The sequence below is a fragment of the Vipera berus genome (assembly GCF_964194415.1).
Source record: "Vipera berus genome assembly, chromosome: 5".
NCBI lineage: Eukaryota > Metazoa > Chordata > Lepidosauria > Squamata > Viperidae > Vipera > Vipera berus.
Window position 1 is genome coordinate 36,569,749 of NC_138207.1, and position 16,516 is coordinate 36,586,264.

Consider the following 16,516-nt stretch of genomic DNA (forward strand, 5'->3'; position numbering starts at 1 on the left):
CAAGCGAGTCTGGCTGACTCGGAATTCTCTGGCTGGCCATTCCAGGTCGGCCCACCCCAGAGTCTAATCCTTCCGCAAAGTTAGCACAGTGGCTGTAGTGTTCTGGTTGACTTCTTCCTTCAGGGGCCCCATGTTGCACTCCCGGGCTTTGCCCTTCTACAACCACCTCCCCATTGCTCTGACTGCTTGGGACCTCAGAGCATATGGATTGATCGGCCTGGCTGCCAGTTCGAGGTCTGTGGATGGGACCTGGGACAAAGTCCTCGCTTTGTGGCCATTCTGGAAAACACTTCCTAAGCTGATCAATATGGCGATGAACGACTCGCCCGCCCTCTAGGCCTGCTTCATATGAGAGAGGGCCCAATGTTTTGGTGATTTTCCCTGGTGCCCACAAGTTCCCATGCCCATAGTTCCAGGCCCACACCCTGTCACCCACTTGCAACCCCCTCGGGGGTCTTGGGCGAGAGGCCTCTGCTGCCACCCAGTCTGGGTGCAACCTGCCCAGTTTCATGATTAGTCACCTCCCCCAGCGCAGGTCTGTTGGGCTTTTGCCCGTTGCTGTGCACAGTGTGGAATGTTGGCAGAGCAAAAAGTGGGCCAGTCTGTGGTGCCAGTCCCTAGTCACTATGCGCCTCAGTGATTCTTTCGTGGTGTGCACCATTCGTTCAGCTTGCCCATTACTAGATGGATGAAATGGAGCCAATGTCGCATGCCTAATGAGGTTTGCCCTCAGGAAAGCCTGAAATTCTACTGCAGTAAATTGGGTCCCATTATTGGACACTATGACGTCCAGTAGCCCGTGCGTTGCAAAGAGTTTCCTAAGCACCTGGATGGTCCTAGCAATAGTCATATTTGCGATTGGTATAACTTCCAGCCATTTAGAGTGGCTGTCGACCACTATAAGAAATAACTGTCCCTGAAAGGGCCCAGCGAAGTCTATATGAATCCTCAACCAGGAGGTGTGTGTCTCCTCCCATCTATGCACAGGAGCGTGCGGCATTTCAGGCCTAGACTGCTGACACATGTAACACCCATGTACTTGAGCTTCGATGGCTTTATCTAATCCTGGCCACCATAAATAGCTTTGTGCCAAAGCTTTCATGCGAACAATACCCGGATGACCTTCATGAAGTGATTGCAATACCCTGTCCCTTAATGAGGTGGGAACAATGACCCTGTTCCCCCATAGAATACAACCCTTATGAGCTGAGAGCTTGTGTCTCCTTGTGAAGTAGCTCTGGAACTCAGGACCCGGGCTTTTCTCTAGCCACCCTGTGTGGACCCAAGATAGCACTCTGCTTAGAGTCTTGTCTGCTGCCATTTCTGCGGCTATGTCCCCCGCATGGAGGGGAAACTCTGGCAAGTCCTGAATGGATAAAATGCCAGCTGCTGAGGCCGGATCTGGCTCGATTTGAGGCAGTGGAAGCCTGCTCAGGCCATCAGCATGGCCCATATCCTTGCCGGGTTTGTGAATTAGCTTAAAGCTGTAAAGCTGATAAAATAATGGACCATCTTAACATTCTAGGGGATAAGATGTGGGGTGTCTGTCTGTCTGTAGTGAATAACCCCAGTAGCAGTTTATGATCTGTGAAGACCATGAAGTCCCTATCATACAAGTAGTCTGGAATTTTTTTACTCCAGCTACTATGGCCAATGCCTCCTTATCAATTTGTGCATAATTACGCTCTGTGGAGGACAGTGTCCTGGAATAAAAAGCAATCGGGATTTGAGTCCCATCACTCTCCAAGTGACTTAGGACAGCCCCCACCCTGTATGGGGACACGTCACATGCAAGGCATACCAGCATCGATTCCTTAAAGTGAGTGATCGTGGAACTGACAGACAGTAGAGACTTCAATTCCTGAAAGCTTCTTTCGTGAACACTAGTCCACTTCCACGCAGTATTTTTGTCCAAGAGCCGGTGTAACGGCTCTGCCACTGTGGCCTTGTTAGGAAGGAATGCATGGTAAAAATTTAGGAGGCCTAGGAATGCCTGAAGCTCTCCCTTCGTTTTGGGGTTGGGTGCCATCTGAATGGCTTTTACTTTTGACTCAGTAGGGTGGATGCCGTCGGCATCGATACGGAAATCCAAGATCTCAGTTGAAGGGACTCCAATACTACACTTATTCTTCTTAAGCTTAAGGCCTGCTTCACGCAGCCTTTGTAGGACGGCTCTAGTGTAAGCCTCCTTGCCAGCACCTCAGTGGACTCACCGGCGATGAGCATGTCATCAAAATAGGGGCAAACCTCCGGAATGCCCTTGAGCATTCACTTCATAATGCCTTGAAAAATGCCAGGGCCTACGCTGACCCCAAATTGCAAGCATTTTACTTTAAATGCCCCCCTGTGGGTTACAATTGTCTGTGCTGCAGCTGTGGCCTCGTCAACAGAAAGCTGTTGGTAGCCCTGAGCCAAATCTAATTTTGGTAAATTTTTACCACCTTGCAAGGACGCCAGGATGTGGCTTACTACTGGTACTGGGTACGCATGCTGTTTGAGTGCACAATTAATTGTGCATTTGTAATCGGCACAGATTCTGACCTCCCGGTTGACTTTTAGTGGTGTGACGATTGGGGTCTCCCATTCACCCCCATCTACAGGCTGAAGTACTCCCTGTTCTACAAGTTTATCTAACTCAACGTCTATCTTGTGTTTAAAAGCAAATGGAACTCTACGAAGTTTAATCCTGACCGGCACAACAGTAGGATCCAATTTAAATGTTATTGGCGGGCCCATGTACGTCTCCAGACCTGAGTCAAACATATCTGCGAATTCCTCGCATACTGTCGCTAGACTCACGACTTGCATCCAGTTGATTCCGGTTACTTGGATGCCTAGTGCATCAAACCAATCGAGCCCGATCAGGCTCATTCGCTGACCCCCTACTACAACAATGTCCAGGTGCCCAGAAAACCCCTTAAATTTGACAGCCAGTGTGGCCTCACCCTTGACTGCAACTCTGGCATTCTGGAAGTCAGTCAGTATAATGTCAGATGGCCTCAGCTTGCCCCATCTCTTCCTGCGATTGCAGACAAAGTTAAATGTCTCAAGTGATATAATGGATACGGCTGAACCTGTGTCTAACTCCATCTTGCAAGGGACCCCTTGCAGCTCCACCTGAAGTCTAAACTTTGACTTAATAGGGCAGCGAGCTCCCGTGCGGCAAATGCTTCTGTGGCTGGAGCAAAACCCTATGCTATACTGCCCCGGGTCCCCAGTATCTCTCCTAATCAGAATGCCCGACTGGCGATTCAATTGCCGGTCCCTCTGGCGACCTCTACAGATGGACGCAATGCGGCCGGTCTTTCTGCAGGCCTGGCACGTGGCTGTCCAGAACCTACAGTTCATGCATTGGTGGCGGCCGCCACACCCTGGGCACCTAAGGAAGGGATCTGCCTTGTAAGTTGCCCCTTGCTGCTTGTCGCTGTGACGCTGTTGGTTGTTGTGCCTTTGTAGCTTGTCAACTTCCGTTTTGTCTTCGGGGTCTTCCACATGTTCGGCATCCTTGTAGTGGACGGCTTCCTTGTGCTGTGCTGTTTTGGCGGGCGGCATGGCTCAAACAGCCCCGTCGGCAGCTTCATCCGCCATGATCTCTTTCAGCGTGTCTGGGAATGACAGAGTCTCTTTGGTGAAGAGTTTTTGCTGTAACTCTAGATTTCAGAGACCACAGACAAGCCGGTCTTGGAGCCTCTCCTCTATGTCAGAGAACTGGCAGAGGCGTGTGGCCTGCCTCAATGCTGTGATGAATTCAGATGCTGTTTCACCTTGTTGCTGAACCCTCTGTTTGAATGTGTGGTGCCAAGCGATTACCGACAGCTTGGGCTGGAAATGGTTGCCGAGCCGTTTCTTCAAGTCCACGAACATATGGACTCCAATGGTGTTGACGCAAACAAGTTCTCCGCAATGTCGAACGTGGCTGGGCCGCTACACACAGGAGTGTAGTGGCCTTCAGGCTGTTCTCGGTGACTTGATTCGCGCGTAGATAGTTCTCAACCCTGGATAGATACGAAGACCATCTTTCTGGGTGAGCTATATCAAATTCTTCCAGCTTTCCAACCTTTGCCATTTCTGCTGGTCTTCGCGGCTGGGGCTCGTCGTCTTCTTATCCTGTTCTTCCGTATGCCCAGGGACTGGTCCTCTGGGCGTGTGGCCGCTAGCGTGGCTGTGCTAGGCTGACCATGGGGGGGAATTGCTTTTCTCACCAGGCGTGTTTGGCCTCTCCCCTAGTGACTCTCAGCTCTGTTGGAGAAGCAGGATCCCACCTTCGTCGCCAGTGTTATATACTGAGTTGGTTGCTTGATTGACGAGGCAAGGCGAGTGAGTTCTGCAAGAATCATTCTTTATTTGGTTGCAGGAACTGAATTGAGAAACAGGGCTGTGAATGCAGCTATTTATACCCTGGCCTCTAGGTGGTGGCCAATAGGTTTAAAGCAAGCTATTGACGCCCTAGAAGCAGCCAATGGCGGCGCTGGAGACGGGTTGTCTGAGGAGCTGGGAGCCGTTAGCCAGCTTCCCTGCTTAAACAATCTTCCAGCAATTAACCCCACGTAATACTCTTTAGTAAGACAAAACCCAATACATTACAGATGTATTATAAACATGGTTTATAAATGGGGTACATTTACATTAGGCTAAAGCAACAATTGCCATGAAATGTGAATTAGTCTGTATATGTATTAACAATTTAAATCTTATTCGTACAAAGCTGTGTTAGAATTTAAAAGCATACACTTTTACAATGAGATTCGCATAATGCATAAAAATCTTACTAGGATTCTGTTATATTCTCAAAGGAGATTGCTGTAAACTGGACAAGGTCACAAGAGTTTTCCACCCACACAGGCTAATGGATGACATTGTCTTAAAATTAGAAAATTCCCACAGTATTACATAATATTTTCTAGCAAAGATCAGGAGTTTGGTAGCACCTTTTCCAACTAACACATTTTATTAAAAGCATACGCATTCGTGAGCTTTCAAGCTTATGCTTTTCAATTAAATTTGTTATCTGGACAAGAAGCTAACAGACTCTTGATTTTTTGCCACTATAAAGTAGACTAACACAGCCCTCTTATTTTGAAGAAAAGAGGAATTGATAAAGGAACAAACTTAATTCACATTTGAATATCTTTTCAATAGTTTGTATTATCTTTAGGAATTAAGCAAGCAATTATCTTTTCACTAGAGCAGTGGTTTCCAGAGTTGTGGTTTCAGAAGTCGAAATAATTTAAGGAAACAAAACAGAACAATTGTGAATTTCAGATACAATTTATGAACTTAATCATTAATCAATAAAGGGAAATTCAAGACTTCATTCTTCTTTGGATTCACAGAAACATATTGGACCACGTTAAAATCTTTTCATGGACTTGTTAATAAATCATTAAGCAAGGACTTAACAAACCATTAAATAAATTGTTTGCAATGTAAATCACTATAGAAGCAGTTTTATATGATTTGTTATAACAGTTTTCTGTTACATAAACAGTTTTATATAACAGCTTTATATTTATATTATAAATTTATATAACTTTACATTTATATATGCATTATCCCTAGTGGCACAGTGGTTAGAATGCAGTGTTGCAGGCTAACTCTGCCCGCAGCCTGGAATTCAATCCTGACAGGGCTTGAGTTTGACTCAGTCTTCCATCCTTCCAAGGTTGGTAAAATGAGAACCCAGATGTTGGGGACAATATGCTGACATTGTAAACTTCCCAGAGAGTACTGTAAAGCAGGGCTTTTCAACTGGTGGTATGCATACCACTAGTGGTACGTTGGCACCTGGCAGGTGGTACGCGTACGACGGGTTGAATAGCACTGTAAAAAAAATGTTAAAAAAAAGTGTAAAAGTGGATGAGGTGAAGCGGCAGCAGCGCCGCACAGGCTTGTGGGAAAGTCAGCTGGAACTGTATGTTGCCTGGGTCCTACAAAGAGCCCAGGATCAAAGCATGCAGTTCGAGCTGATTGGTGGCGGCCTTGTGGGTGGCAGACAGTCTTTGGGTGGAGATTCAGCTGGAGCTGCATGACACATTGCCTGGGTCCTGCTTACAGACCAGGATTGGTGCACGTAGCTCCAGCTGATTGTGGGTGGCAGGCAGTCTCACACAGTCTTCAGGCAGAGATTCAGCTGGAGCTGCGAGAGGCATTGCCTGCCTGGGTCCTGCAGAGAACCCAGGATCAGCAGGATCAATGCGTGCAGCTCCAGCTGATTGGGAGTGGCAAGCAGCCTCACCCAGTCTTCAGGCAGAGATTCAGCTGGAGCTGTGCGAGGCATTGCCTGGGTCCTGCTGAAGGGGAAAGAAGAGATGATATTAAAGGGGGTGAGGGAAGAGATGATATTAAAGGGGGTGAGGGAAGAGATATGTTAAAGGGGGTGAGGGAAGAGAAGATATTAAAGGGTGAGGGCAGAGGTGATATTAAAGGGTGAGGGAAGATAATATTAAAGGGGGTGAGGGAAGATGATATTAAAGGGAGTGAGGGAAGAGAGATGTTAAAGGGGGTGAGGGAAGAGAAGATATTAAGGGGTGAGGGAAGATTATATTAAAGGGGTGGGGGAAGAGATATATTAAAGGGGGTGAAGGAAGAGATATTAAAGGGGGTGAGGGAAGAGATTAAAGGGGGTGAGAGAAAAGGATATTAAAGGGGTGAGAAGAGAGGATATAAAAGGGGGTGAGAGAGGAGAGGATATTACAGGGGAGTGAGGACTACCTGTACTTTATCACTGTTTACCATTGTTGTTGTTTTTGGTCAAGTTTTTGACACCTTGCTAGGTGACTGGTGGTACTTGAATATTGCCGTATTCTAAAAGTGGTACAATCGGTGAAAAGGTTGAAAAGTCCTGCTGTAAAGCACTATGGTGTAGTATACAAATCTAAGTGCTATTGCTATATTAATGTCAAAAAAGTTTCAATGTCTTGGAGTCTAAACTGGAAGGCCTACAAATTCTGTGAAATAGATGATGCAAAATATATTACACGAAGCACCTCTCTTTGAATCATAAAAGTAGCAATACTGTTTTTCAGAAATGTGCAACTCAGTAAAGTATTGGGCATGTGTGTGGAAGCAGCCAGTTTTAGCTTAACCACGTGAGTTACTATGTGAATGAAGAATAATGTAAATGCTCTGATGATTTAAAGAGGTCCTTTATATGTACACTCGTTGCACCTTTTTTGAAGGATTGGGAATAGTACATAAATTAGTAGTAGAATTATCTGGTAAAATAGAATGATAGGAAGCAGATTATACATATTTTAGCTACGAGGTCACATTCATGGGCCCTGCAGAGGCCTTTTTGACAAGTCTGGGAGATTTTTAAAAACTTTAAAAGAGAAATCGAGAGCAGTTTTGTTTTTTATCATTTGGTCAAAGGCTTTCTAGAGGGAGTGATACATACCCTATTAGGGAATTGGGAAGATATTTGGCTACATGCCTAGAAGCCACTCCAGTCCTGTATGTGTGCTTAGATGTCAACCTTTAATTCACAGAAGTGCTTAGGAAAACAATAGCATTTATTAGGTTAGATTGAGGTAAGTTAAAATCATATTCATTTTGAATTTGAGTGGTAACAGCTGCTGGGAGGATTAGCGTTGCTGGCACTTGAGATAAAGTTAATTCTCTATACATTGATATCATAGATGAAATATATCTAGTCCATAGTACTCCCCAAAGATCATGAACTTAAGTCACAAAGCCAGATTTCGTGTTTTTCAGTCATTTTTTAGAAATAATCAGTGAAGCCCAAGAGATTTATCTCTGGTGGGCATAAAGCAAATGTGGTAGGAGAAAACCTGTGATGGTTCTGTAAGGCAGCTGTTATCATTGGGAGGAAGCATCAAAGGTTTCAGTGTTTGGACCAATGATACAAAGATGAGAGGGCTCTGGATCTTTATTTATTTAAATTTATTTATTTATTTAGCTAGATAGCTAGCTCTCTTCATTAATAATATTTTAGCTTTCACTTTGTGTGTGTATGTGTATCCTAGAGATTTGCTATTTTGACCATATTACTATTGAAGAAGTGCTCCAACTTGAGGCCATATTCTCCATATGGAGAACAGTTGAATCCCCAAGATGACACCCCGTGATGTCAAACAACCAAGAGGACGACCGCAAAATTTATTTTTATTTTTATTTTAATTCCATTTATATCCCGCCCTTCTCCAAAGACTCAGGGCGGCTTACAAGCTTAGCAGTAGCCTTCATTCTATGTATATGCCTGCTTATTAGGGCTTTCACCCCCCCCCCAAGCGGCATTATTACAAAGTCAGCTTATTGCCCCCAACAATCTGGGTCCTCATTTTACCTACCTTGGAAGGATGGAAGGCTGAGTCAACCTTGAGCCTGGTGGGATGCGAACTTGCACTAATTGCAGGCAGCTGGTGTTACTTAAGGAGGCATTAGCCAAACAACTTTCATGGAAGACTTAAAGACTCTAAACATCACATGGGAAGACATTGAAGTACTCACCCAAAATCAAAACACTGGAGATCCCTTGCTGCCCAACATGCTAAACAGCATGGGAGGAGTTGTGCTAATGCTAAAATGTACGTATCTGCCCATCTTTATGCCATAGCTTCTGGCAGTATATGAAGTTTAAAAACCAATCCATAGCTCATGACACCCAAGCTAAAAATACATTCCAATAATAAAACCACAATAACAACAGCTTGCCTGAACCACTGAGGAAAGAGCCAGGTCTTCAGAGTCTTATGAAAGGCTAAAAATCATCTGGATATTTGGGGAGATGCTGTTCCTTGAGGCAGATGCTGCCACAGAAAATACGATTTGGCCTTGTGAGTCAGTGACAAACTTTGGGGTAATACATTCAACTGCATAAGATTTATGAGCAAACCTTTATATATTAATAAAGATTTATATTCAATTATGTTCCAAAACTTTGGAATCTAACCATTTTTGAGGAGTTCTGTTGGGTTTGGACAAGTATTTTGAGAAACCAAAAAGAAATATTCTTGATACTAACAACAAAGTTTAATACATATGTAATTTATCTGTTTTTGAAACTACTAACAGAATGATGTTCTCCTTTGGCACAGATTTCATGAGATTTTACAATAATAATTATTTATACTGCTTAATTTAGATTTTGAAACATTGTTGGTGAGTTGAAAGTAGATGGAGTATGTAGTCAATTGCAGGTATGGAAGTAAATGGAATGCACAATTAGAACACCACACAACATGAAGATAAATGTGTGAGTGAGTGCAGAAAGGGAGTTTTGTCATGTGTCGAAATTGTCTATACTGAAATTAATTGCATAATAACATTTTTATGAAGCAAACACTCAAATAACAATACTCAATCATAACATAAAGCATAAAGCAAAGGAAACCTTTGTTTGTTTGTTTGTTTAAAAAGAAAACTAGCCTGGAACTACTTAATAATAATCAAAGATATATTTTCCAAGAAGACCACTAGGAGGCACTGTCTTCCTTCGTGTGTTCGCTGGAGCTCTCGATGAACAAAATAGCCTTATTCCATGCATCACAAAGCCTTCAGAAATACAAATTTATTTTAAAATATTGTAGAGACCATTGTATTTGCAAAAGCAAGCAATGTTAAGTGATTATATTCTTTTATTCTAAAAAGCATTCTTATTCTTCCTTGATGTTCCTTAGTTGTAGTTTTCTAAAAACAGAATCTTATTTATTGGGTCAGAACAGAATGAGTTTACCATGTGTCTCCTTTTTGTCAAAGAAAAGGTCAGATAACTGCTAGATATACAGAGTTAGAAGAGACAGGAAAGGAATTTTAAATTCCTGATATCATCAGAACATTCCTTAAAAAAAGGAAGGAATGAAATGAATGAAATGAAATGAAATGGTTAGTGCTTGCATATACTTCTGATGATTCATTCACACAAATCTGGGGTTTTGAAGGAAAATCATGCCAAAACCTTAGAAGTGGACATAAAAAGTGTACAAAAATACATCAAACAAATATATGACAAAAGTCACTTTTATTCCCTTCCCTTTTTCCTTCTTTATGTTAGTTTTTATTTTAATGTTTGCTTTTGAAACTTAATAAAGATTTTCTAAAAGTGGAAGTAAAAGTGGATGGCTAGAAGGTTGAATGCAGATTACTAGTATCAGAGCAAAAGAACTTTTAGAAATTTGAATGATGTTATAGCCATTTCTACTATTAGCCTAAGGAATGTACTACAGTAGAGGCAAATTTTATTAAAATTACTGGAAATGAATTCTTTAGTTTAAAAGCACATTGTGTTACTGTTCAGAATTTTAATGCTGGAAGGAATGTAGATTTGGATTTTTGACATAATGTTGATTTCCTGGGACAGAAGATAACAAAGAGAGTAGTCCACAGTTTAGCACAGAGCTAGGCAACTTTATTCAGCTTGGATACTGAACATTATACATGGATATTATACATAGTAATCATATCAAGTAATAGAGTTACATCACCAGGTACATCAGGCTGAGTGATATAAGGGTCTTTTATCTCATACAACTTTAACATATCTATTTCTCCAGTTATTTTGAGGTAAAAAAATCAACTAAAAACCTGACACTAAAAAAAATGCAGGGTTTGGGAGCTTGGGGCCTCCAAGTGGCTTACAAATCATAGGTTGATTTCAGCTTAGTGCATTCTGTGAGCCCACAGATAATTTTACATTAGATTCAGACACTTATCACTTCTGCATTGCAAAAAAGACAGCAAAGGACACAGAGATTGCCATTAAAATGCATATGCTAATGCAGAGTTCCCCAACCTTTCTGGCTTTGTGGACTGGCAAAGGAGGGGATGGTTCTGTGTAAGTGGCTGGCAAGCGGGCACAGCTCCACTTGCATGAGCAATGTACATAGGCGCCTGCCTCTCACACAAATGGGAGTGCACATGCATGTACTTGCCTGCTGCTTGTGCAAGGAAGGATGCATGTACGTACTCATACGCCGTTTCCACAACCTGGTTGCAAATAGCTCACTGCCCAGTAGTGAGCTGTGGCCCAGAGATTGGGAACTCCTGTGCTAATGTACAAGATGTAGGGACACATTTAAAACTAATTACTGTGCATATTCTGCTTTAGGGAAAGCAACATTTAGCAAAAAGAGAGTAAAACTAATAACAAAGGGAAAGGAAATGTTACATTCAGTTACCGATCTTCAATTCCATAATTATGCAAAATATTCATATGCTTTCTCTATAACAATTATGCTTTGTATGATCTTGCTGAAGAGCAAAAATCTTATACTATACCTGCAACCTGACAATTTTTCAACCTTTCTGCATTACTATATCACTTCTCTTTCATCATTTGTGTTGGACATTAATATTTATTGTATTTTTTTTTAAAAAGTTACTCTTTAACAAATCACTATCATTCTGATACCTTACTTCAATGGTGTCCCAAATCATTTCAATTATTAATTCTTTTAAGAAGTCATTCCACTGGCGACTCCCTGTTCAATCTTATTAACCCACTTCCAAAATAGTGTTGGTGCTCTCTGAGCTTAGTTGTTTGCTTGTAGATGTTTCATTTACCCAACTAGATAACATCTTCAGTACTACAAGTGAGTGGAGCAAGCTTTCTGTTTATATACAGTAGTTTGCCCTATTCTGGTGTTTGTGTTTCCATCTTAGCTTTTTTATTGTCTCTTTTGAATGGTGTGTAAATGTAAATTATCTTGATGTGCCTGTAGTTGGCTGATTTATCTAAGTGCTGCTAAATGACGTATATACACCCAACTATGCAATACTATATATATTGTATATCCATATTGTTCTGTTTTCCCCTTTTTCTCTTTGCTCTTCTTGACTACATTATGTGCAACTCTTTTTTCTTTACAGATGATATATTTCTCACTTTCATTTTTTTGCAGCAGTCATTCACATATATGTATGTTCTTGTTTACCAAAGCCTCTTTCACTTGATTCCGCCAAGCATCCCTTTCACAGTTCTCATTGGCATCAGTTCATATGATTCTGGGATCCTCTGTACTGTCTTTTGAGCAGCTTCCATACTCTTTTTCTTTACACACATTTACAATTACTTTTGTTTGGAAATTAATTTATCTTTAAATATTTTTTCAAACAAGATTAATTTTTCCATGTCCTGCAATTGTTCTACTTTCATTCTTTCTTCTTTTTCCTTTTGTTCCATGTCTATTTTTGACACCGCCCAAAATGGTTATCCTATTCAGAACCTCTTATCACCCTTGATATCCTTCAATAATTCTCAGACATCATAAAAAAGACACCAGTCAACTTTTAGTTTTATAGTAATTCCTTTTTCATGTATACAGACAAATGGGAATACTTGAAATACATATTTAAAACATACTTTTTTCTAAGCATAGACTCACTAGTCAACTTTCTCATTCATTCTTTATCTAAGTGACCAATGCCTTGTTTCTTAATTTTTAATGTGATTTTATTGATTTTTTTTAAAAGCTAAAAACTAATCCACTAATTATAAGGAAAGGAAGAAAAAAGAAATCAAAGAGAACACAAGATCAAGAAAAGAAAAAAAAGTTTAAAAAACAGAAGGAAAAGAAAAAAGATACAACAAAGTGAATTCCAGTATTCTTTAGAATGATAATAAATACCTTTATCTTTTTTGAACTTTTTTCTTAAAAGTTATATGATCATAATCTTTTTCCTATCCTGTCTAATCATCAAAACCACAAATCACAAGGTCCTTTAAAAAAAAAGTCTATAGGAGACACCAATAAATGCAGATAGTGTCTTTTCTGTAATCAATGCAAATAGTTTATCCCTCTGAGAAAGATTTGTCTGTTTCACCAACTATTCTTCCATAGTAGGGGGTGTTAAATTTTTCCATTGCTGTACATATAATAATGTTGCCACAGTAATCATATATTGAAATAATTTTCCTTGGCTTCTTTCTAACTGCTATTCCTTTGTCCAAAAGGAAACAATTCTGGCTTCAGTTGAATGTCTCAATTCCTTTAATGCCAAATTGTCCAAATTTTTCTCCCCACTTCTCTTTATAACTTCTGTGTTATGTTCCAAATCTTCCACTTTGCAACACTCTAGTTTGCACCCTACAGAGCCTTCTTCCATTTCATTTTTAACCATTGTAGTCATCTTTTGCCAAATTTTTCAAACATTTACTGCAATTAATCTGGTGAAATGCCTATATTTTTAAGTTGTTCTAGTGAACACCTATGTCTTATAGTTTAGCAGCTTTTCTTGTGATTGCCATTTGAGAAAGTGAAAATTTTTGGTTTCTCTAGTGAGTGAAAAAAATTGAATAAAAAATTTATTCATTTTTTTTCCACTGATGAATAATCACACAACTACAGGGCCTTCATACCATTGAAAGTATGCAATGTTAGCATTGTATTAGCTAAAGAACAAGCAGGCACATTTGTATAGCATAATCAGAATTTATGAGAATTAAGCTTGATTTGATTTCCTGAGGCTTAATGTGTTAATATAGCCTGTTGATATATAGCCTATAATTTAATGGATTGTCCAAAGCCTCCAAAATATATTAATTTGATAATCAGGTTATGCAATTGTGGATTAAGTCATTTTAAGTGCATTCATAGGTGTACATGTGTGTATACCTACACCCAGTCACGTGTATATATGCAAATATGGAGTCCCTAGTGCTCTCTGAGTTTGATATTTTTCTTGCAAATGTTTCATTACCATACTAGGTGACATCATCCATACACAGATAGCACCAAGACCCCACATTTCAACCCTGAGCTACAAATATTCTCTTCCATCAATATTCAAATATGAATGCAACAGACACATGTCAGTCCCTTTGAGTAACATAAATCCCTTTGAATGAAATTTCTGGATTTGTAACATAATACATGTGGTGTAAATTATTTATTTATTTTATTGGTAAAATTTATACTTTGCCATTCCTCCAGGGGTGTAAGCAGGTGCAGGGGATATGGGGCAGTTCCATCCCCATCTCCACCCTAGCTTGATTTTTAGGCATGCACCTTTCCCCAAAACTAGGGCTTATTTTTGGGGTAGGGTTTATATTAGGCCCACCCAAAAAAATCAAGCTAGGGCTTATTTTCAGGGTGAGTCTTACTTTCAGGGAAACACGGTACCAAAGTTTTAAAGTATAAAAATATCAGAAGTGCTCTACTGATTTATTCAAAGACTTTTCTAGTTTAATATTTTGTTTCCACATTACAAAATGAATGAAATACAGTCCCTAATCATATTTCTCAGTAAAATCCTATGCCGAGGCTAGAGTTCAAATATAATCTGTAAATATCCATTTACAGATTACTCACCTGATTACATATTCTTGGTGATAATTAGGCCCATGCCTAATGTTATCCCATCTTTATTAAACTTCATTAAACTAATATATTTTATTCAGGCTGGTCTTCACTTCTTATAATGACCATAGTCTTATTCTACCTTTCCTACAATGAACCCACAGTCCATGGATCAGCATTCTCTGTGTTTATGCTTTTCTATTTAGATCTCTCCATGGCTCCCAGATTTAATTTTTGGATTGTTTTCAGATATTGTCCAGCCTGTTGCCTTCTAAGTGTTGTTAAACTGCAGTTACCAGATACCACAGATTAATGTTGATTGGTATGTGTAATTCTTTCAAATTTATTTTGGTAGTGTGTTCAAGTTTATTTTGTACAAGACAACCAACAATGCTGCTATATCAGTTATATATATAAAACCAACACTTCGTAATCTTCTGGCTGTCTCTATTGCTAATCTGGTAAGGTTTCTCTCAAGGAACTCTTTCAAGGCATTTTTCCTTGGGATTTTATTGAAGGGAATTTATCTGAATGATAAGAGGTTGTATTTGGTTATTGAAATAATTATACAATGAGATGCAGGATTCCTTTACTCACAGCCCTTGAACACTTCACAACTAAAGTAAATACAAAAACTCTGCCATCTTTTTTGAAAATGTCATCACTTTTTTCATCTTTAAAAACAAATCAATTTTTCTCTTCCAACTAAAGAGAAAGAGTAATATCATACTAAAGAAGAGTAGTATTATACTAATAATGACAAAGAAAAGGACTTTTTTGTGATGGTACAGAATATATATATATATATATATATATATATATATATATATATATATATATATATATATATATATATATATATATATACATACATACATACACACACACACACACACACACACACACACATATATATATACTAAAGAAGAGTAGTATTATACTAATAATGACAAAGAAAAGGACTTTTTTGTGATGGTACAGAAAATATATATATATATATATATATATATATATATATATATATATATACATATATATATATATATATATACACATACATACACACACACACACACACACACACACACACACACACACACACACATATATACAGTGCCGGAAAAAAAGGTGCCAGAACTCACACACGTCATACAACCTGCCTTGCCTACCCTACAAGGTACCATCCAAAAAAGGTGCTGGAACGCTGTTCTGGGTGTTCTATGACAAAAAAAAAGCTCTGCATGCACACACACACACAATCAGATTTAAACATTTCACCATACGTTTAATGTTTATTTTATACAAGCACGTTCTTCTGTACAGTATAACTGTTTATTCTACCTCAGTAAGAGCATGTGAAATTTGACACTAATATTGTACAGTTTAATATTAGTTTTCATTTAAATGAATTTTTCCTCAACTAAATTAGTACTGTATTTATATGGCAAATCCCCTTGAAGTCCCATATAATATATATTATTTTAAATAAAGCAATTCCAAACTCAATATGGAGAGAAAAAGGTGGTAACAAACATACACATATTTGACCATTCAGAGTTATATAGCATGTTAATTCAGATGTAAGTCCAAGATTGCTGATTAAGCTTATTACTCTGAACATAGGCTTGCAGTGGTACCATTTATATTTCTGATTTGGGCTTTTAATTGAACTAAACATCCATATGTCCAACTTTTTTTGTAAATATGTTTAAAGCATTTTTTTTAATTTACTCTCTCTCAGCAAGAGTAAGAAACTCAGATAGTATAAGAAATCCAACCAAAATGTGTGTGGTCATGGTTGCAGCTCTTAGCAGTGAGTAGTCTTTAAAATATTCTTGGAATTGAAAACGCAGCTAGAATGTGTTAGATCAAACCAATAAAGACGTCAAAGGCTATTCTAGAATGAGTCTCTAATGACAAGTGAATCATTCTGGCAAGATAATGAATAAATATAACCAGGAAGTCAAAATGCAAAGAATAAAACAAAAGGGAAATGTTTTCCTTTTCAGTCAGGCAGTCCTTTAGGTTTAATTTTTTTCCAAGTTTTAAAAAAATACATTCATTGCTTTTTTTTCTCTGCTACAGAAATTGATTTCTAGTTCGTTGTCCCTCTATAATACTTAGGTTGACAAACATTAGCATTGTTTATGAACGGAACCAAACAACCAAATTTAAGACAGACTCTTCTCATTTGATGTCCTCCAGTACTGTCAATTATAATATATCAATGGCCACAGCCAATCCATGACCTGGTGAATATA